The sequence below is a fragment of the Artemia franciscana genome, chromosome 15 (assembly GCF_032884065.1).
Source record: "Artemia franciscana chromosome 15, ASM3288406v1, whole genome shotgun sequence".
Taxonomy (NCBI): Eukaryota; Metazoa; Arthropoda; class Branchiopoda; order Anostraca; family Artemiidae; genus Artemia; species Artemia franciscana.
This window is the reverse complement of record NC_088877.1, coordinates 20751095-20773910: the sequence shown is the minus strand read 5'-3', so window position 1 is coordinate 20773910 and position 22816 is coordinate 20751095. Positions and strand designations below refer to the sequence as shown.

General features: G+C 34.7%; 2 protein-coding genes across 3 annotated transcripts in view; one reads left to right on the top strand and one right to left on the bottom strand.

Annotated features, from left to right (window-relative positions):
• The window catches only part of LOC136036171 (proteasomal ubiquitin receptor ADRM1-like), a 45633-nt gene extending 42081 nt beyond the window's left edge, over window positions 1-3552 (bottom strand). The window contains exons 1-2 of one of the 2 annotated variants that reach the window (XM_065718242.1): window positions 3402-3452; window positions 742-755 (exon numbers count right to left, since the gene is read on the bottom strand). The gene's annotated coding sequence lies outside the window, so the exon portion shown is untranslated. Of the gene's footprint in view, window positions 1-741; window positions 756-3401 lie in introns of both variants that reach the window. The other variant, XM_065718243.1, reaches the window with a different exon arrangement.
• Window positions 3553-14817: 11265 nt separating this feature from the next.
• The window catches only part of LOC136036170 (adenylyl cyclase-associated protein 2-like), a 73646-nt gene continuing 65647 nt past the window's right edge, over window positions 14818-22816 (top strand). Inside the window, exon 1 of the mRNA XM_065718241.1 lies at window positions 14818-14844. The gene's annotated coding sequence lies outside the window, so the exon portion shown is untranslated. The remainder of the gene's footprint in view (window positions 14845-22816) is intronic.

Sequence of the window (22816 nt, the reverse complement as noted above, 5' to 3'; positions counted from 1 at the left end):
AAGAGATACAAAAAACAAATGTGATTTACAAATTCAGCCTGCAATCACAGATTATAAAATTTTTAGAGAACTAAAAAATGAGCTTAGGGGAAACAAAATGGTCCAGGACCCATTAGTCAAATAACAGATGATCATAAAATAGAATGGAATGAATTACAATGGGTTGTGGAAAAGCTGGAAGATACTGAACTTAGGGTTGGATTGGAAAAGTTTGGGAAGGAATCTGGAATTAGTCCTATGAACTCTAAGGGTGATTTGGTCTCTTTTGGGGGGAGAGACCCCCAAAGAACTAAAGAACTTCAGAACTAAAGGCAGAGAAAAAGCAACTGGTAATTGGAAATAACAAAATGTTGTTTTATCAAAATTTCAATAGGCATAGACCTGTGAATTTCAGGGCTCCCTAGAGGGAGAAGGAGTGGATATGGGTGCTTTGAAATACTTTCCAGAAGTATACTTTAGCCTGTAGACCCATCCCCAAAAGTTTCATTTTCCAAACCTAAACCCTTTCAAATATAGCAAGAAGTCACTTAACCAGAATTTTACCAAAAATTCTATTAATCATAGTTCCATCTTTTTCTCCATTTTCATCCATATTTTAAAGCCGTTTTTGAAAACAAGATTTCATTTTATAAGCTATGCAACACAGCTAACAGGTTTGAAAAAATGATGGTTATCAATTCGAAATTCTATTCTCCACAAAGAAACACTATAAGATCCTGAAAACTATTCTAAACCACTCACTTATGAAAGTATAAGGGTGTGTTCCAGGGACTTACTGTAGTAACCGAATGGTTACTATTTCCGTTCCTAGCGGGAAAATGGTTACTGCCCAACCCACTGGGAACGAGAATAGTTACTGCCGGCAGTAACCGCAGTAAGTGATTTTCTTACCGTGCTCAAAAGAATGGTTAGCGCAGTAAGTACATAATTCACCTTCTTCAATAAAAATCTCATTCAACAAAAAATAAATATGGGCAAAAATGGAATATGAAGTTATTTGCTTGAAAGAAGGTGGGACAGTGATTTTGCAAAAGAAAGAGGGATCTGAGCCAGGTTAGTAAATCACCATATTTTGGGATCACATTAAAGGACACCCTGAGTAGTAGGCTATCTATTAGCAAGTAGGTTAAATCAATGAAAAACTTATTATTTAATATAAAGATTTCCATGTTTTCTGGCATATCCAGGCATAATTATTACCTTAAATTGCCATTTGGAATCATTCTAAGGATTGACTTCTTCCAGGTAACATTGAGGCTCCATGAAATTGCCAAATGGTAGCATTTTAAGCATTAACTCCTTTTAGGCTCTGTAAACAGGCCTAGATGAAGTATTACAGATAAGTTGAGGATTTATGGGCTGCCAAATCATTATTCTGAGACTGTCTTTAATCCTATTGAAGAAGTAGGATAGGGTAGACTATTCAGAGACTATTCCAAAGGATGGTAATTTTATCCAGAAAAATTCTAGTTGATTGACTTCTTGCTATCACTGAAATGGGTTAGGTTAGGAAAATGAAACTTTCAGGGATGGGTCTACAGGCTAAAGTATGTCCTTTAGCCTGTATATCTTTAGCCTGTACACATCTCTACTCATTCTTGCTCTAGAGGGCCTTGATCTTTGATGACCTTCAAAAATATTTATAGCTGAAGTTACATGTTTCCCATTGATTCTGCCAATCTATCCCTCAACTTTTAACTCCCTGTTAATTGAAGCAACTGTAAACAAAGCAAGAATGGGGGAAAAGGTAACAGGTGACAGAATACATTGGAACTACATAATTTTGGCTATATATTTGCACATTGTAGGCTAAGTAGAAGGTCACTTGTACCTGATGCTGTCTGTGTTGTTTTTAGTTGGATGGGAAACATCCAAAGAAAGTTTGCTTTGAAAAGGAAAGGTGAGAATGCCCAAAAGTGAGATTGAATTTGTCAAAGCTTGGAGGTTTGCCCCTTCAGTCTGTTTAAAGGAAAATGGATTCATAATTGAAGCTTTGTTCATTTCAATCTTAAGGGTGACCTATATTTGTGACAATTCATTAAGTGGTTATAAAGGGGTACTTTTGTTTATTCATTTGTTTTCTAACAGTTTTTTAAATCTTTAAATTGATATCCATTTCTTACAAATTTTTATTGATACCAGAGGTTCATTTGCAAGTCTTCACCTACTTTGTAATCCCTGGTCTCACAATTACATTTAAATTTACTGAAGCTAGGAAACATAGAGCTACTATCTATTTAAAGAAAATCAATGGATATAAGTAGGTTTTATTGTATTTAAGCCCTAGGGCCATAGCAATTAAAGATAAATTAAAGAAGATTAACTTTAAAATACTGGACATTAAATAAGCATGATAGTCACAAAGAAAAACAAACAACAAAATTATACTTCTGTGTTCAGTTGCCAACCTGAGCAACAGTCATAAATTTTTTTAATCTTGCAGAATATTCATCCCAATTACATTCACAAGCTATCTCTCACAACCCACACTCTTGTCCATACATCCACATTTCAGGGAAATAGAAGGGCCATCATACTGGTATTCTTCATTTTTACTTATATTTAATGGGTTTGAAAGGAAGTTTCTATGACTAAGTCAGTAGGCCAGTAAAGGACCTGGTGGTCCTTTAGCCAGGTAGTGCAATAGGAAGGTAGGGACCAGCCAGCCTATGGTCTTGCATGCCCTTCCTTCTTACTGTCCCTAGATTTCCATCTGTACTCATTTAAAGTTAGGCCAATTCTAGCTGAGGTTAGTCATATCACCAACCCCTATCCAAAACAAAATAAACTGACAATGCCAGGAATTAAACCTGTACCCCTTGGACAAAGTATTCCAGCCCAGAGTGCCTACCACTTAGCAAGGAACAAAAATTTGACCAGAGAACAATAATTATTTTTAAAAAAGTAGAATATTGAAAAAAAACTTGCTAGTTGTCCCATTACTATCCTGTAAATGCTATAGGCCCATTTTATTTAGACAAATCAATTTAAGACAGGTATCAACAAAACTCCATCAGGGATTGTATATGCTTAAGATACAATCAAGCTATTTGAATGCTTAGTTATGTGATATTCTAGTCTTCAAATAATAAAAAAAGAGAAAAAGTATATGATCTATTTACTTTTCACCAGCTCATTTGAGCAAAATCATTTGTGACAGCCAAATGCCCATGGTTGGCTTAGAACCTCTCTAAATGCTCTGAAACAGAAGAATAAAAAAAATTATACTAATCAGCATCATACTGTCCCTTAAATTTAAACACATGCATTTAATTCGAAAATGACGCTATTGCTAGTCAGCTTACTGTGCCGTTCCCACTGGCTCTACCGCAGTTAGAAATGGGCAGTTACCGCGCAGTTACTGCAGTTACTGAAAAACCGTCAGCTGGAACACACCCTAAATGAGTAGCTTCAACTTTACTTTGTTTTGCTCTGTTTCTTCTTGTACTCCCCCGTGTTCGTTTACTTGTCCGATTACTCATCCGACTAATCCGAGATGCATATGACGTCAGTGGTTGGTCGGATTACCCTCTCGAACGCTCAGGATTACTTGTCCGTGGGCTTACACTTGCTAACCCCGAAAAAAACATTATTGAGGATAAGCGACGTCAATGTTTATATTTTTTAAAATGCATAAACATGTGAAATCGTTTATCCTAATGAAAAGACAAGGAAACTGTAAATATTGGAAATATTCTTAGCTCTTCAGTGACCTGTAAGCAATCTTATGCATATTCTTTAGGATTTAAAGAGTTTTTAATGTTTCAGCCCATCTTGCAAAGGCTAAGCTTAATAAGAAATCAGAAAAAAAGTTTTTTAGTTTAAAAAGTTTGTTTCTAGGAAGGCAGCAGTCATAGTATTGATTTAATCAAATATGTCCATATCAGATAGGGCTAGTTTCTAAACCACCCTATGACTTTTAGTTGAAAAATAGAATGATTAGGCCAGTACCTATATTATAGTCTATATTTGCTGAGATTGCTGTTTTAACTGGATTTTAAGGGAAAACAGGGGTAAAATTTTACTCCTTTTGGTTTGATTGGAAAGAGGATAGGGGTAAAATTCTAGTTAATTGACTTCTTGCTATCTCAGAAAGGGTTCCTAACCTTTGATGACCTTTAAAAATATGTGTGTTATAATAGTGAAACCTTGCAAAATAGATCTTCTGTTTAATTGAAGTACAAAAAAATTGTTTTCAGCCTCATAACTTTGTTCAATTTCATTTTATAAGGTTTTAAAGATATGCAAATACATTTCCTAACTTTTGAAAAAAAAACTTTCAAAAAAAAATTTGATATGTAAATTTTTTTTTTACATCTTAAGTTGCAATAGGTATTTTATTTTTATTTTATAGAAAGGCCTAGCCCTTAAGTTTGGAACATAAAAACTTACAAACTTTTTGAGGAAGTATCAATGCAGCAAGTCCAAACCATCTCAATGTTGCTTGTACAGAGCCTTGCCTGTGAAAACTGTACAACATTATCTATTCTGGGGACTTTTTCAGTGGTGATTTTTCAAAAAAATTTGACTGTAAGGAGGGAAGTTAATGCATTTTTTTTTTTTGGCATCCAAGTATTTATTTTAAGTTTTTGGGTTTTTCCTTGAAGGGTCAATGTCCAATTAAAGGTCTCCTTTGATAAGGTGCTGAGCTCAAATAATTTGTTCAACTTCACAGTTGCTGATAAGCATTGACAAATAGGATGCAGTTTGAAACATAGCTCAGACTATGTGTTAAGCTGAGACCAATATAACCTAGGAGCCCATGAAAGGCTGAAGATTACCTTCCTTACCTTCCCATTGATGACAAAAATAATTTTCAGTTTGGTTCTGTATTTTGTGATACAGAAATATGTCAGTCACCTTTTTTCTTTCATTACTTAATGAAAACTTTGTCCACAAAAGAAGTTTTTCAAAAAAGGTAAAGAGTTATATTAAACCAAGGATGAGCAGAAATAAAATATAAATAATCAGGTCACACTCAGAACAAGCAGAAACTACTACAAAGAGGAGTAAGGTTAACGCTCTCTGTTTCTTCTAAAGACCTGAACATTACTTTGCTGAAAATAATCTTGATGTTTAGCTATATGTTTTTATTTCATCAAAAAAAGAAAAATATTCAAATAAATTGGTTGAAATATGCATAATCTCTGGGGTTCTATAGGGCTGATGAAATTCTAACCCCCATCATGTCACAACCTTGACCAAAAAAAAAAAAGATTAATCAACCTTTCCCCTCCACATTCCCTGGAAGTTTCAATTTCTTCCCATAACCTTTCCTAAAATATTGAAGATACATCCTTTTTACAACCTTGGATGCACATAGTAAATTTTGATTTAGTTTAGTTTCCCATTCAATATACCCAGAAAATTTTAACTCAATGGTTTACTTTGGACACTATGTGTTTTACACATAGTTTACTTTGATTTAGTTTTACATCACCCCCAAATTTTCCTGAAAGTGTCAACTTATTACAGTGTTCTGTTCCTGATATATTTATTTATTATTACGAATAGCGGTAAGCATCAATGCTTGTTGCAGAAACACAAAATCATAATACTAATTTAAAGTAAATTGGCAACTACAAACTAAACAGCAAAAACTTCTAAATAACAGACACTACACAACAAAAGCGTCTAAATAAAAAGGCGTATTTACTAATGCACTCTTAAAAACTTGAACACTCTCTGCCTCAACAACCTCCAAAGGCAAACCATTCCATGGTCTGGCAACTCTACTAATAAAAGATAACTGACCAATTTTTTTCAGTGGTTTTGGGGGATATAATTTATAATCATGCTGACAAGTAGAATGATAATGGCTAAATTTAAAAAATAAATTTGGATCAACATCATCCACTCCTTTAATTATATGAAACACATTTACAAGGTCATTGCAACGTCTATGAAACTTCAATGATGGGAGTTGAAGCCTAGAAAGTCTCTGCAGATAGGAAAGGTGCTGAAGGTATGGGACCAATCTAGTGGCCCTTCTCTGAACCTATTCTATCCTATGCTCATCCATTAGACTTAATGGAAACCAAACAGAAGTATTATACTCAAGAAGAGGGCAGACCATTGATTTGTATATTAGTAAGAAATTATGAAGGTTAAACCTACTAAATCTTCTCCTTATAGACAATAAATGATAATTTGCATTCTTTCAATTTCTGAAACATGCTTATTAAATTTCAATTGGGTTTCAAAGTAAACGCCAAGTTCATGGACTATTTTGTTAGAAGGGATTTGTATGCCAGACAGCTGGTAAGTATGCACAGGTGGGAGTTACGAGCATGGTGTAGAACAACACACTTAGAAGGGCTTATGAACATGGAATTAGGTTCGCACCAATAAGTTAAAGAGTCAAGATCCTCCTGTAAAAGTTGCACATTGTTTTGGTCTCATACTGGTAGATAAAGTTTTACATCATCTGCGAACATGCTGAACAGAGGAAGGCAGATCATTAATAAATAAACAAAATAAAATTGGACCTAGGCAGCTACCCTGGGGGACTCCACTTAACACATCAATTGAGGATGACATAGCTTCACCAACAACAACCTGCTGAGTTCGTCCATTTAGATAATCAGCAATAAATGCAATTGTTTTTTTTTTACCCAATTTATAAGCTGCACATTTTTTAAGAAGGGTTTGTGCCACATTGCATTTGTGCCATTTTGACTACCTGGATATACTTTAACTCTCTTGATTTAGTTCTTTTAGTAGCAGTTGCAAGTAGTTACAGTTACAAGTATTTGCATATAATCACATTCGAGTTAACAGTAGCACAGTAATCACAGTAGCTGTTGCAAGTCATCACATTCACAATTGCAATTAGTTGCATTCACAGTAGTAAGTAGCTGCAGACGCAAGTAATTCTTGCCAAGCTAGTCACAGTCACGAGTAGTTGGAGCCGCAGTTGCAAGTGGTTGAAGTTGTAAGTATTCATAGTTCTGAGTAGTCATAAATGCAAGCAGTAATAAAGAGTCATAATTGTAAATAGTTGTAGTAGCTTTATTATAGTGCGTTTTTGATTTTATTGTTGGTTCAATATACTCTATCTGCTGAAAATTTTTCCTTACTGCATTCTGCAGTTTTAGAAACATTGCAGATACGCCCTTCTAACATCCGTATTTAGTTAAACACCCCCCTCAAAATGGCGTGAATGTTTCAACTTGATACATTTATCCATTCCTAAGAATTGCAAATGCAACCTTATGACAAAATTTAGATAGGCATAGTGTGTTTTCATTTATTTCAGCAGCCCCAATAACATTCTCATAAATTCCAATGTAACACCCCTAGCTGTTCTTTGGATATTGCACATATGCCCTATTGACAATCTGGATACACCAGTGCCTTTTGATTTAGTTTTACAGCTCCCTCATCTTTGACTGAAAAATAAAACTTAATACCCTATTCTGTTTCTCCCTTGTTGTATCTATGCCACTTTGATTACCTTGACGCACTTCAACCCTTTTGATTTAGTTCAATAGTAGCAGATGCAGTAGTAATAGTACTAGCCCTGGCTGTTTCAACTTAATACCCTCAACTGTTCCAGAATTGTTTTTGATACATCCTTTTGATAACCAGTATGTGCATAGTGCTTTTTGATGTAGTTAATAGCAACATAAGCTTCCCCTGAAATTTTCTACTTTATAACCTATTCCAGTCCTAAAATACCCCACCTATGCTACTTTGACAACCTGGATGCACTTAGACTATTTTGAGTTAATTTGAAGTAACAACATCAATAGTAGTAGTAATATCAATAATGGTAGTAATATTAATAGCCCTTAAGATATTAGCTTAATATCATAAGGTGTTGTTGGGATAATGCTTATACACCCCTTTGTTAAACCACCTGAGCAAGTGTTTTTTCCTTAGTTCAACATCCCTTTAAGATTCCCGGAAATTTTCACCTTAATACCTTTAGCTTTAAAAGTAGTAGTAGTAACAATAGTAATAGTTGTAGCTATATAAGTAGAGTAAGAGCATGCTCATAGTTTCTTTTGATTCGATCAACATCCATTAATGCATGCCTGGTAAATTTTAACTTGATACTAAGCTGTTCCTGAGATATTGCTGATACACACATATAGTGTGTTTTGATTTAGTTCAACATCTCTCAAAATTAACCAAAATTTTTACCTTAATAATCTTAGTAGTAGGAGTAGCAGTAGTAGTATGCATGTACTAACTTTTTCAGTTGGAACCCCCTTCATCATAGAAGTAGTGGTTGTAGTGGCAGTAGTAGCAGTATCAGCTTGTCCTCCAATGTAACCCTTGTTTATTGAACATCATGCATAGCTAGGGTAGTCTCAGGGCGTATTTTCATGATTTTTGTTTATTTTTAGTGATTTTTCTTAAATTTCTTTATTGCTGGTGACCCATGATTTAAATCATGGGTGTGGCATAGGCTATAGTCAAAAGTTTGAGATCTTATTATTTGGTTTTATGCTCTGTTAAATAAATACGGATCTGTTAAGATACTAAATAAAAAAACAAGTTTTTTTAACTGAAAGTAAGGAGCAACATTAAAACTTAAAACAAACAGAAATTACTCTGTATATGAAAGGGGCTGTTCCCTCCTCAAAGCTCTGCTCTTTGCGCTAAATTTTGACTCTTTCTCTCAAATCTACTTTTTAAAACTACTTTTTCCGTTCGTTTTGTTTTAATGCTGCTTCTTACTTTCAGTTGAAAAAAACTTTTCCATATTTATCTTTTCATTGTTTTTTGTTTTAAACATTATTAGAAAATCCTGCGCCTCCTTCATGGAAATTCTCTACTCTCTCGAAAAATTCTTCCATGGAAAGATCCTCCCAAGTAACCCTTTCCCTATCAAAGAAAAAATCCCCTGAAAACGTCATTACACTTCCAAATAACCATTACTATATGTTAACATTGGTCAAAGTTTGTAACTTGTAGCCCCTCCCCCAGAGACTGTGAGGGAGTAAGTCGTCCCCAAAGACATAGTTATTAGGTTTTTCGACTATGCTGAACAAAATGGCTATCTCAGAATTTTGACCAGTTGACTTTGGGAAAAAAATGAGCGTGGGAGGGGGTCTGTATTCCCTCCAATTTTTTTGGTCACTTAAGAAGGGCAGTAGAACCTTTAATTTTCGTTAGAATGAGCCCTCTCGCAACGTTCTAGGACCACTGGGTTGATGCAATCACCCTAGAAAAAAAAACAAATAAACACGCACCCGTGACCAGTCTTCTGGCAAAAGATACGAAATTCCACATTTTTGTACATAGGAGCTTGAAAATTCTACAGTAGGGTTTCTGATACGCTGAATATGATGATGAGATTTTCCACTCAGTCGATACGATCACCCTTGGGGAAAAAAAACAAACAAAAAAACAAATAAACATGCATCTGTGATCTGTCTTCTGGCAAAAAATTTGAAATTCCACATTTTTGTAGATAGGAGCTTGAAACTTCTACAACAAGGTTCTCTGATACCCTGAATCTGATGTAGTTGTTTTCGTTAAGATTGTATGACTTTTAGGGGGTGTTTCCCCTATTTTCTAAAATGAGGCAAATTTTCTCAGGCTTGTAACTTTTGATGGGTATAACTGATCTTGATGAAACTTATATATTTAAAATCAGCATTAAAATGCTTTCCTTTTTATGTAACTGTTGGTATCAAAATTCCATTTTTTAGATTTTCGGTTACTATTGAGCTGGGTCGCTCCTTACTACAGTTTGTTACCACAAACTGTTTGATTCTGCACTCTTCTAGGAATATTGCTGTAAATAGTTTTTATTGAAAAGAAAATTGAAGAAATACAGGACCTATTTTCATAACATTATGCAGAAACAGGGATAAAATTTTAGTGTTTTCTTCTATGTAAAATTTCGAAAACAATAAATAGTGAGGGTTAAACCTTTCTATAGTATTTGCTTTGATATTCCCCTAAAATAACTTTTATTTTAATCCCTCCATTAGCTTCCTGTTAGAAAGCGGTGGGGTTTCTGAAAAGAATATCAATTAGGTATTTTATGGGTTTTTTCTCTCTTATTTTTTGTGTTGATTTCTCTTCTTCTGTTCTATTGTTAGCCCTTATGTAACTCATCCATACTTAAATTAAGCCGTGTTTCATCTAACTCAACTCTAGGCCTAAAAATAAATTTGGACAACGACAAACTTATGTCTTAAAGATATTCTTAAGTATATCCTGCTGATGTTAGCTTCACTGGTACTTCGGGGGAAGGGGTATATTTCCTACCTCTTATATCTTCCAAAACGCAGCCAAGTATTTTGTATTTCTACTTAGATACTTTTTAAAATTATTTAATGTTTGCTGCCAGTAATTAAATGCTAAGATAATGATATATAATTCACAAAAATCGTTTAGGTTGCTTTATCTACATTATTTATTTGTTATATAATATCAATCGCTTTTTTCTCTTTATATTCGAACACTTTTAACATGAGCAGGATTCCTCTTCCCAGTATAAATTATGTTGACGTCGGAACCAATGTCTAACATGTAAACTAAACCCATCTGTGTTTTTTTTACAATTACACTGGGGTGGGTGGTCTTGCATTATTCATATTTATTATACTGATAGTTTTGTAAAAAAATATAGTCTTTTGTTCGAATATTGTACTAGAAACCCAGGTCATCTAAATTAAAAAAGTGAGTTAGAATGTTACATCCTTCCTCTTTTCAAAACTAGATAACTGGTACAAAACTTTGATAAAATCTGACCATTTACATTAGACTAACTAAACAAAGGTTCTTCCGTATAGCATTACGTTTATAAGTTCATTACTTATTCACAACTTATTTGTCACTTAATATACATAGTTTAAGGAATTTCTCACATGTCCAGTCTCTGTATCGGCTTCACAAGCGTGCCTCTATGGGTTATGTATGGGGAGTTTTGGGGTTCTTCTTGGGTTGGGCGAATGGTGCTTAGTGCTGGAAGGAGTGTGCAGAGCGCCGAGCTACACTCAAGATTTATGGGTTGGGGAAGGGTCTCTATCGGTGTTACAGGTGGGAAGGGGCTATTGATGATGGACTTATAGGTGCTGGTGAAGTTTTGGCTTCGGGGCTGTCCTCCTCATGGTTAGCGAGTTCTGGTGATTGAGGATACTGGTTTGGCGTATTTATGTGTCGCCTGTTGTGTCGGTAAGCTCCTCCCTCGGTTGTTTCAATTATGTACGATCTTGGGTTTGCATCTACTCTTTTAACGATTCTGGCTTGGTAAAGTTTTTCCGGCTTGCCGTAATATGAATTATTTGTGGCATTAAGGGCTCTTTGCGGTTGGAAATTTAGATGATGGAGAATGCATGACAGTGTTTGATGTACTCTTCAATATCTTTCGTCATTCCAGGCCAAAAAACGATTTCGTGGGCTTGTTGCTTGTTTTTTTCTATACCCAAGTGTGACGAATGGATAAAACTAAGAATGTCTTTCCGCAAATTTCTTCAAATGACTAAACGATCTCCTTTCATTATGATCTCGTTTTCAACTGTTAGTTAATGCCCGAGGTTCCTGTTGTGATGTGAGCATTGCAGGGATGTTTCTTCTGCAGGATGGCCAACCTTCTTGGATTGCTTGGGCAAGCTCAGCTAACTGGGGGGGTCGGATTTTGTCGCCTGTTTCAGTCTCTCGAGTCTGGCATTGTTCATTGGTAAAAGACATGATAGAGTGAACGTATGATTCTCTTTCTTTTTCCATTTTTTATCTTTTTCAGGGAGGTTTAGCCACGACAGGGCATCGGCAACGGGAATTTCCTTGCCAGGGCGAAATGCTATTATGAGATCGTATTGTTGAATCCTTAGAAGTTTCCTCTGCAGGCTTGGTGATAACGTTGATATTGGGTGATTTAGGGCTACTTGCAGGGGTTTGTAGTCAGAGACAACCGTGAACTTCTAGATACTGGTATAGATAGTCCGTATAGATACTTCGTACTGGTGGAAATGTACGAAGCCAAAAAGAATAGCATAAAGTTCCTTCTCTATTTGCAAGTAGTTCTGCTCGGTGGAGTTTAGTGAACGTGATCCAAAGGAGATTGGCTATCCAGTTTGGCTGAGGGTGACACCGTGGCCAAATTTTGAGGTGTTGACTTGTAGCTCTACATTGCCTGCTGTTGGATCAAAGAATGCTAATGAGCTGCAAATGAATTCTTTGATATTAGTGAATGATGTATTGTGCTGTTTTTCTCATTTAAATTGTCGCTGTTTTACTAGGTCACGGAGTGACTGATTTAATGACGATAGATTGTGGATATACCTTGCAAGGTAATTCATCATTCCTAATATTGTCTAGAGTTCATCTTTCGTAGAAGGGGTTTCGCATATCACGCAGCGCTTGGACCTTTTGTGGGTCGGGGTGGATTCCGTTTTCTGATATCACAATGCCCGAAATACGTTATTATATTGCACTTGAATACGCATTTTTGAAGGTTTAGTTTGACTCCCTTTTCACGGGCTCTTATGAGAGCACTGCGAACATTCGCATCATGTTCCTCAGTGGTTTTTTCCTGAGATTATAATGTTGTCGAGAATAAGCCTTGGATGCCTTTGAACGCTTCTTCCATGCGGCGCTGGAATTTGTCCTGAGCTGAAATCAGTCCCAATGGCATTCTTTTGAACTTACAACAGCCGTATGGTGTGTTGAAGGTTGTCAGCTGAGATGATTCTTCGTCTAGGACAAGAGACCAATAACCGTGACGAGTGTCTAGTTTTGTGAAGAACTTTACCCCGGCGTGTCTAAGCATTGCTTCATCGAATGTTGGCATGGGAAGGTGTGGCCTTTTGATAGCCTTGATTAGGTCATTTGGGTCGATGCGCACTCGAAGGCTTTTGTCAGGCTTTTCAATTACAACCACGGCGTTTACCCAATCTATGGGCTGGAGTACCTTTTCAATTACTCCAAGCTCTTCCATCCTATTGATATCCTTTGGAATTTATCTTGGAGGGAAATGGGGACGCGTCTAGCTGGTATAGCTTTGGGTTCGGCTCCTTCTTTAAGTGTTGCGTGGCATTCTCCTTTGAGTTGTCCGATACCGTGGAATATGTCTTGGAATTCTTTTGTTAATAGGTCTGGTTTCTGGACTTTTGAAATTTTTACTGTCAGGATCAGCTTGATGAGTTTAAGCTTGTGACTGGATTCAAAGCCTAGGTTTGGTATGGGGGCATCTCTTACAATGAAGAAGGGCTGCGTTTCGTTGCATTTGTTTGTGTATGTACATTTAAGGTTACATATTCCAAGTGTGGGGATTTTCTGACCTTCAAAGTTGGTAAGTATCTGTAGTGTCTTGTTAATTCTTGGTCTTGGTTTGAGAATACTGAAAAGTCTTTCAGGTATGATATTAGCTTGAGCACCAGTATTCATTTTGAAGGTGACATTGCTTTGTTCATTGATTAACAGCTTTACATATGGCTAGTCATCAACTTTGTCCATGTTTATAATATCAATAAATAGCTTATCACTACTGTTGTTCCTGTGATCGTGATTTTGCTGTGGTTGGTTTATAAGGCTTACTAATTTTTTGGTACTTTTGCAAACCTTGGCAAAATGATTTGATTTGTCAAAGTTGCTGCATATTTTTCTTTTAGCTGGGCATTTGTGGTAGACTGAATAACCTCCATCACAGTAATAGCATTTTCCACTTGGTGCGGAACAATTTATTTTCTTTGATTTATTGACAAAGTCGATCTCTTGCTTCATGTATGTTTCTTGATATGGTTGGCTTCCACTTGGATCAGATTGTGACATTGTTTTGAGCTGCACCTGGGTTTCTACATGCGTTCTAGCAATGGTACCTGCTTGTGACAAGGTAAGGTTGGACCCTACTTGGAGGAGTATTCCTCTGACTTTTGCTGATGAAATTCCACATACAAATCTGTCTTTTATCATTTCCTCAGTAATAGCTGTCCTAGAATAGGCACATTCGCGAGCCAGAATCTTCAAATTAGTTATGTATTGCTCAACTGATTCGCTATCTCACTGGTCACGTTTATGAAAAAGGTAACTTGAGAAGACAGTGTTGCTTTGTGGGTTAAAGTATTCAGTGAATTTGTTAATATATGGTTGAACTTTATCTTGCTCTTCTCTTGTAAATGTAAAAGTGCTGAAAATGTCTCTTCCTTTATCTCCGAGCCAAATTAGTAAGAAGGTGCACTGGACTTTTTCAGGTTTTTCAGGGGACCTTCAAACATCAGAGTTGAATGGTTTTTAAATTTTGTCCATGCTTCTTTGAGATTGTCACTTGTCCAGTCCATTGTTGGGTAGGGAACACCGATTCTCATTTTTTTACGAGGTTTCTGACACCATGTAAAAACTATAGTCTTTTATTCGAATATGTACTAGAAACCCAGGTCACCTAGAATAGAAAAGTGAGTTAGAATGTTACAGTTTTAGCATCGGAATCGTGTAGCCATACGATTCACAATTATAGCCCTCACAGGCTGAACAACCGGAAATGCATACTCCCTGTAAAACTTACACGGGTTGAACAATCTGCAATTGCCATTATACTCCTCTGTAATAGTGCAATTATCACTTGATCGACTTTTCTGAACCTACAAGCACTAAGGACATGTGTGGAACATTTTATGAAAACAACTTGGAAGAAAAAAAATCTACTGGCAAAACACTACTCTGAGAATATAAATTCTATATATATATATATATATATATATATATATATATATATATATATATATATATATATATATATATATATATATATATATATATATATATATATATATATATATATATATATATCATGCAGTCTAGTTAGCAGGCTGCCAGAAAACGCGGCTTTGCACAAAGCCAAACCGAAGAAATAGAATATACAAGTTCTCTTCTTGGGAGTGCCAGGTCTTTTTTATTTATCTAGTCTGTTAATAAATATAGTGTTCTCTTAAAATCTAAACCTCTTTGCTAATCTGATATGTCAAATGGCTTCCTTTTTTTGTGAGTTAAGCTTTTCATTGCTGAGCCTTGGCCACAAGTTTTGACTGAACAGTTAAATTCCTTGCTGTTCCTTAGAGGACTGCAGAAAATCAATATATATATATATATATATATATATATATATATATATATATATATATATATATATATATATATATATATATATATATATATATATATATATATATATATATATATATATATCATGCAGTCTACCCCGTGTTCGTTTACTTGTCCGATTACTAATCTGATTAATCCAAGCGTTTTTTGAAACGCACATGACGACCGTGTCCGAAATCTTTCACAAAGAATGCTGCATCCGGATTCAGGGTTAATTCTGAATACTCAGTCCGAAAGCTGTTTTTGTCATTTGTTCTTTGAAGCTCAAATCCCTACTCAACAGCAACTCAGTAGTAGGGGAAGAAACAGAAATCAACCATCAGATTGAAAACAGCTTCCATGTAGCTCCTAATCACTTTGCTACTACTGCAAATTAAAGTACTGGACATTCTTTTGCTCTGTCTGATGGAGGAGCAATTTTTTCTCTTACAGATAATGCATGCACAATTGTCAAGACTTTGATTTTGGATAGCTTAGGTCAGACACTGGGTATATCTAGCATTTACTATAGTCTTTTGTAGGCCTATGCCTAACAATAAGTAAGGCCCATGACTTTTTTATGATGGCAATCAAGATCAAAGGTCATCACTAGATTCTAGGATCGAATTTTCTCTGGCCTTTGAAATCTAGTGGTCATGCAAATTGGCAGATCATTAGATTTGTAACATAGTGCATATCCACTTATGCACTAAATATATCTCTAGAGAAAATAAAATGTAAATGTCTCCAGAAATATCTAGACCATATCTAGTAGGCTAATAGAACTGAAAGTTTCCATTACAAAGCTGCTGCTAAGAATCAGAAACACAAAGAATTGAGATTAGAAGGCAGTTGTGTTTATAGGCCTTGATTATTTAGACCAATTGGATTTGTCCTATATTTTACCACCTTTTAGCTGAATTCTTTTGTTTTGCATTTGCTTTGCTAAAAAGTTCCAAGTTTAGAGAATTATGTTAATATTTTTCTTGCTGATCCGAACAATTGTCTTTACAATTCCTTCTGTTTAAAGCATTTTAGAGAGATTATAAGTGCACCGTGGGCATATTGCAGTCTCAAATGAGCTTGTGGAAAACAAATAGAACATATAATTTTTCTTATTTTGTATTATTTCAAGACTAGAATATCACAAAACTAAGCTTTCATATTGCTTATTGTATCTTAAGTAAATACAATTCCTGATGGAGTTTTGTTGATACCTGTCTTAAATTTGATTTGTCTAAATAAAATGCATATTGTTTATGGGCAGCAACTATGACTTGAGTTTTTTTTTAATATTTTCATTTTTCAAACAATTGTTGTTCTGTGGTCACATTTGTGTTCCTTCCTAAGTGGCTGGCTCTCTAGCTTGAGAATCCTTTGTCCAAAGGGCACAGGTTTAATTCCTGGCATTACCAGTTTATTTTGTTTGGGAGAGGGATCAGTGATGTGACTCTGTTAGCTCAGCTAGAATTGGCCCAACTTTAAAACGTTACCTAAAGAAATGTGGGGACAGTAAGCAGGAAGGGCATGCAAAAGCACAGGATGGCTGGCCCCTAGCTTCCTATTGTACTTCCTGGCTAAAGGACCACCTGGTCCTTTACTGGGCTTCTGACTTAGCCATATAAGCTTTCTTTTAAACTTATTAAACGTAAGTACAAATGAAGAAATGTCAGTAGGGTAGTTGTTCCTTTTCAATGAATTGTTGATGTATAGACAAGAGTGTGGGTCATGAGAGATGGCTGGTGAATGTTTTGCAAGGTTTAAAAATGTAGGCAATTGCTCAGGTGGGCAACTGAGCACAAAAGTAAAATTTTGTGAATGGTTTTTCTTTGTGACTGTTATACTTATGTAATGTCAAGTATTTTATAGTTAATCTTTATTGTTTTGTTTTAATTGCAATGGCCCTAGGACTTTAGCGTAATTAAACCAACTTACATCCATCCATTTTCTTCAAACAGAAAGGAGTTCTATGTTCCCTAGCTTCAATAAATTTATCTGCAATTTTGAGACCAAGGGTTACAAAGTAGGTCAAAACTTGCAAATGGAACTGTGGTGCAACTAATTAATTTGTAAGGAATGTATATCAATTTAAAGAATTAAAAAAAATCATTTAGAATTCAAACAAGACAAATAAATAAATAAAAGTATCCCTTTACAATCATTTAATGAATTGTCACAAATGTAGGTCACTCTTAAGATTGAAATGAACAAAGCTTCAATTATGAATCCGTTTTCTTTCAACAGACTGAAGGGGCAAACCTCCAAGCTTTGATACATTCAATCTCACTTTTGGGCTCTTTTCAATGGGAACTTTCTTTGGATTTTTTTTACCAACTGAAAACAGTAGGGAAAGCATCAGGTATAAGTGACTTAAGAGACTTGACAACATTTAGAAAAAGCTACATGCAACCTGATCTAAATAAGTATGCTATTGTAGAGTATCAAAGAGAAGCCTACAGATATATCCCAAATACAGTAAAGGCATATTACAAAGAACAAGAACAGGTTCATAGAATACCATTGAAGTGGTAAAGAAACAAGAAAATTGCAAAAATTGAGATTATAAGAATAACAAGAAACTATGAAAATTGCAAGTACAGTACTAGCCTCCTTCCAACAGGACAAATAAGGGGATTCACACCCCAAAGCTCTGACTATTTTCAACTACACCTTTAGGAGCCAAAAAAAAATTAAATACATTTTTTCACTTATGTCAAATATGACAGTTGACTCAGGAGTTTAGGGTTAGGGATTCAATACTCTGTGGTGCCATAAATGGAAGGACCTTTGCTGTCATAAGCATTGTTAATCCTAGCACACACCCACACTCAAATATAACATTCTGTAAAATCATAAACATCTTAAACAGCAAAAATAAAAGACTTTTTTTTTATTTTTGATAAATATTATTTGAAAAAGGACACTACAAGGCAAATATCAGGTTCATCAGCATGCTAAATTTGATGTGACAATGATAAAATTTGTTAAATCTTTTCTGGGATCAAATGTGTTAACTATAGATAACACAGACATTGCAATATCTATTTGTCCATCCATCTGTTTGATTGAGATTCTGAGACTATGACCCTAGGTCAAAAAGGCTAAGGCTTTTAAAGTTTTTTTCATTGACCTTAGGTCAAATAGGGAAAGAGGAGGGGGTTCTATACACAAAAAGTAGAATTTTTTGTTGATTTGCTGAAGTTAGTGAAAGGAGTATCATATTAAAATGAAAGATGGAATAAATATACATAGCAAAATATCACCAAATTGGATCCTACTAGAATTTATCAGATTTGTTTAGTATAATTTCAAGAATGGGTAAGGTGTTGTCTTAAAAAATCCTTTAGATCAAAAAGCTTAAAAATAAATTTGTGTATGATACACAATATAGTTAAATATATGTAGTTAAAGGAAAAGCTACCATATTTTTCATCCCTGGGAAATTAGTTTAAAGCCCTGTCCTGATTAGCAGAGGTAGCTCACATCAGGTTACTCAAACATAATTCTAAAGGAGCTAGAACATGGTTAAAATGCTAATACTGCACTAATACTTAGTCAATTATACTGCTATTTCAGCTTATTTACATTGTGATGTTAACAATGGGTTAGCAGCTTTAATGTGATGATTGCTTGAAGACAGGATTATCACCCTATTTAGGGTAGATCAATTTTATTTCAAAGAAAATCATTTGGTAAAATTCTAGTTGATTGACTTATTGCTATCTCAGAAAGGGGTTATGTAAGGAAAATGAAACTTTCAGGGATGCATCTACAGGCTAAAGTATGTCCTTGGAAGGTATTTCGAAGTACCTACCTCTACTCCTTCTCCCTCTAGAGGGCCCGACCTTCAAAATATGTGTTATAAAAGTGAAATCTTGCAAAATAGATCTTCTGTTGAATGAAGTACAACAAAATTGTTTCAGCTTCACAACTTTGCTCAATCCAAATTTATAAGGTTTCAAAGATATGCCAATACATTTCCTAAACTTTGAAAAAAAAACAACATTGATATGGCTCAGAATTCTACTCATAACAGGAATTGCGTTTTCAGAACTAAAGGCAGAGAAAAAGCAACTGGTAACTAAAACTTAAGATAAAATGTTGTTTTGTCAAAATTTCAATTTTGACAAACCTGCTAAACTTGTCAAACCTGTCAGATAGGTGAATTTCAGGGCTCTCTAGAGGGAGAAGGAGTGGAGGTGGGTACTCTAGAATTCCTTCCCAGGATATACTTTAGCCTGTAGACCCACCCCTGAAAGTTACATTTTCCTAACCGTACCCCTTTCTGAGATAACAAGAAGTCACTCAACTAGAATATTAACAATCACTTTATTAAACAACTATCAAAAAACTGCTGATCATCTATTACTCTGCTTAGAGATAATCCTTTAGCGGGGCATGAGAAATTTTGTGTTTTCTCTTTGTTTAAAACAGCTTAATTTTTTTGCTTCAAGAATAACAGAATAAGAAGTCAATGATCATTGTATTTAGCAGTTATCATACAATTAAAGCTCTATGATCACTGAGTAAGGTGAAGATCTACATCCTTAATAATAATCATCTAAAAGCTGCTGATCACAAATAATTTTTTTTTTAAACTGAGATATTCTTAGCCACTTACACTGGAAGTTTTTTTTGTTACACATTAAACAAATCTTTCTTCCTTATGCTCTGGTCTTCCTTATGCTTTGGAAATGGATCACCACTATCTTTCTTTAGTTTCTTCTGAAAAACCTCAGATAAATATTGCAATTTCATAGAATTTTTTTCGTGGGGTTTTTGACGTCATAACCCTGCGATAATTACAGATGACATTCTAGTCCGGACTGAGAATTCTTCGAAGAATTCCAGACGGATGCGAAATTAATTCTGCATACTTGAGATTTCGGACACGGTCAAAAAGATTATTTAGGATTGTGACATCAATGGCCTGTCTTGCATAGGCTAAGCTTCATAAGGAGTCAGAAGAAAAGTTTTTTTGTTATTAAAAAGGTTGGTTCTTATGGAGGCAGCTATCACATTGGTGAGTTAGTCAAATGTTACTATATCAAACAGGCTAGTTTCTAAACCATCCTATAATTTTTAGTTGAAAAAAATTTAGAATGATTAGGCCAATACCTAAAGCTTTTTATATAGTCTATACTTGTTGAGATTGCTATTTAAACTGGATTTTTAAGGTAAAGTAGGGGTGAAATTTTACTTTAGCTACTTTTGGCTATCTTTAAAAGAGGTTAGGCTAGGAAAATGAAACTTTCAGGGATGCGTCTACAGGCTAAAGTTTGTCCCAGGAAGGTATTTTGAAGTACCTACTTCTACTTCTTTTCCCTCTAGAGGGTCCTGAAATTCTTGGGTGCCTTATTTTTTGGTTATCAGTTTCTTTTTCTCTGGCCTTAGTTCTTAATTATTCTGGCCTTAGACAACTCCTGTTGATTGGGCAGAGCTTTAAGCCATAACACTGTTTTTTTCTAATTTTAGAAATAATCTTTTATGCCACCTCATTCTAGGTTAAATATATGGCTTATATTATTTATTCTCAAGGAATTTTTGTTTTATTTGATTTCATTGATGTCAGTTGCTTTCTGTTAAAAATACATTTATTTTTTTACATCAAGCTTCTTAGTTTGTGAAAAAATTTGAACTGTTTTTCTTTTTACATGTTGTGTAAAATGTAAAGGAATACCTGGCCCTTCATTTCCTAGATTCAACTAAAAGTATATGAGGCATCTTACATCAAAATTCATCTGACACATTTTAATGATTTTTTTTAGATGACGTAGGACACCATTAAAGTTTTGCATTTGCTTTGCTAAAAATTGTCTTAAAAAGTGCCAAGTATAGAGAGTTATGTTAATATTCTTCTTGCTTATGAGTATAATTGTTTTTAAAATTCCTTCTGTTTAAAGCATTTTAGAGAGATTCTGAGCCAACCATGGGTATATTGTTGTCACAAATGACTTTTCTCAAATGGGCTTGTGGAAAACAAATAGAACATATAATTTCTCTTTTTTATTATTTCAAGACTAGAATGTCACAAAACTAAGCATTCATATTGCTGATTGTACCTTAAGTAAATATAATCCCTGATGGAGTTTTGTTGATACCTGTTTAAACAAATTTTTGTCATAAAATACATATTGTTTGTGGGACAGCAATGAAAAATCGGAGCAACTATGACTTGAGTTGTTTTTTTTTCAATATTTTCTTTTTCCAAATAATTTTTGCTCTCTGGTGACATTTGTGTTCCTTCCTAAGCGGCTGAGAACTCTAGGTTGAGAATCCTTTATCCAAAGGGCACAGGTTTAATTCCTGGCATTAGCAGTTTATTTGGTTTGGGACAAAGGTCAGTGATGTAGCTCTGTAAGGTCAGCCAGAATTGGCGCAAACTTAACAGGTTACCTAGAGAAATCTGGGGTCAGTAAGCAGGAAGGGCATGCAAAAGCATAGGATGACTGGTCCCTAGCTTCCTATTGCACTTCCTGGCTAAAGGATCACCTGGTCCTTTACTGGGCTTTTGACTTAGCTATAGAAGCTTTCTTTTAAACCCATTAAATATAAGTACAAAGGAAGAAATGCCAGTAAGGTGGTCCTTCCTTTTCAATGAATAGTTGATGTACAGACAAGAGTGTAGGTCATAAGAGGTGGCTGGTGAATGTTTTGCAAGGTTTAAAAATTTAGGGCAATTGCTCAGGTTGGTAACTGAGCACAAAAGTAAAATTGTGTGAATGGTTTTTCTTTGTGAATGTTATATTTATGTCATGTCCAGAATTTTAAAGTTAATCTTCATTGTTTTGTTTTAATTTCCATGGCCCTAGGACTTTAGTGTATTAAAACCTACTTATGGCCATCCATTTTCTTTTAAACAGAGAGGAGTTCTATGTTTCCTAGCTTCAATAAATTTATATGCAATTTTGAGACCAGGGTTACGAAGTAGGTCAAAACTTGCAAATGGAACTATGGCATGACTAATTAATTTGTAAGAAATGTATATCAATTTAAAGATTAAAAAAATTATGTAGAAAACAAACAAGGCAAATAAATAAAAGTATCCCTTTACAACCATTTAATGAAGTGTAACAAATGTAGATCTTCCCTAAGATTGAAATGAACAAAGCTTCAATTATGAATCTGTTTTCTTTCAACAGACTGAAGGGGCAAACCTCCAAACTATGACAAATTCAATCTCACTTTTGGTCTCTTTCCTTTTCAATAGGAACTTTCTTTGGATTTTTTTCAACCAAGTAAAAACAGTAGGACATGATCAGGTATAAGTGACCTTCCACTAAGCCTACATACCCAGGGGAAAATTGTGCAGCTATACTAACAATTGGTAAATTTTTTGTTGTTCATATTTTTGATTTACAAATAAAGTGAACATACTCCTTGATGCCTTTTTTATGTTTTTTACAAACATAATAAGTGCTTCAAGTGCAAGTTTTTGAGCTCTTGAAAATGACCAAAGTATACTCAAATAGTTTTTGGGTATAAAAAAGCTTAAAACATTGGTCTCAAACTTACTGTTTCATTATTAATCCATTTTTTACATGTTGTATAATCTATGAGCACTGATTTTCCACAATTAAGTTGGATTAATAAATTTTACAATATTATGCTGTATTTCTTCTTCTTGGATGCCAAATTTTCAATTAAGGTATGTGTTTTTGGTCATTTTTGAAAAAATAATGTATGTTTTTCACTGCCAAAATTTGTTAGGTTAAGTAAGGTTGAAAAGTGCTTAAACTTGAACTAGCAAAATAAGCAATTGTTATATTTGTAAAGA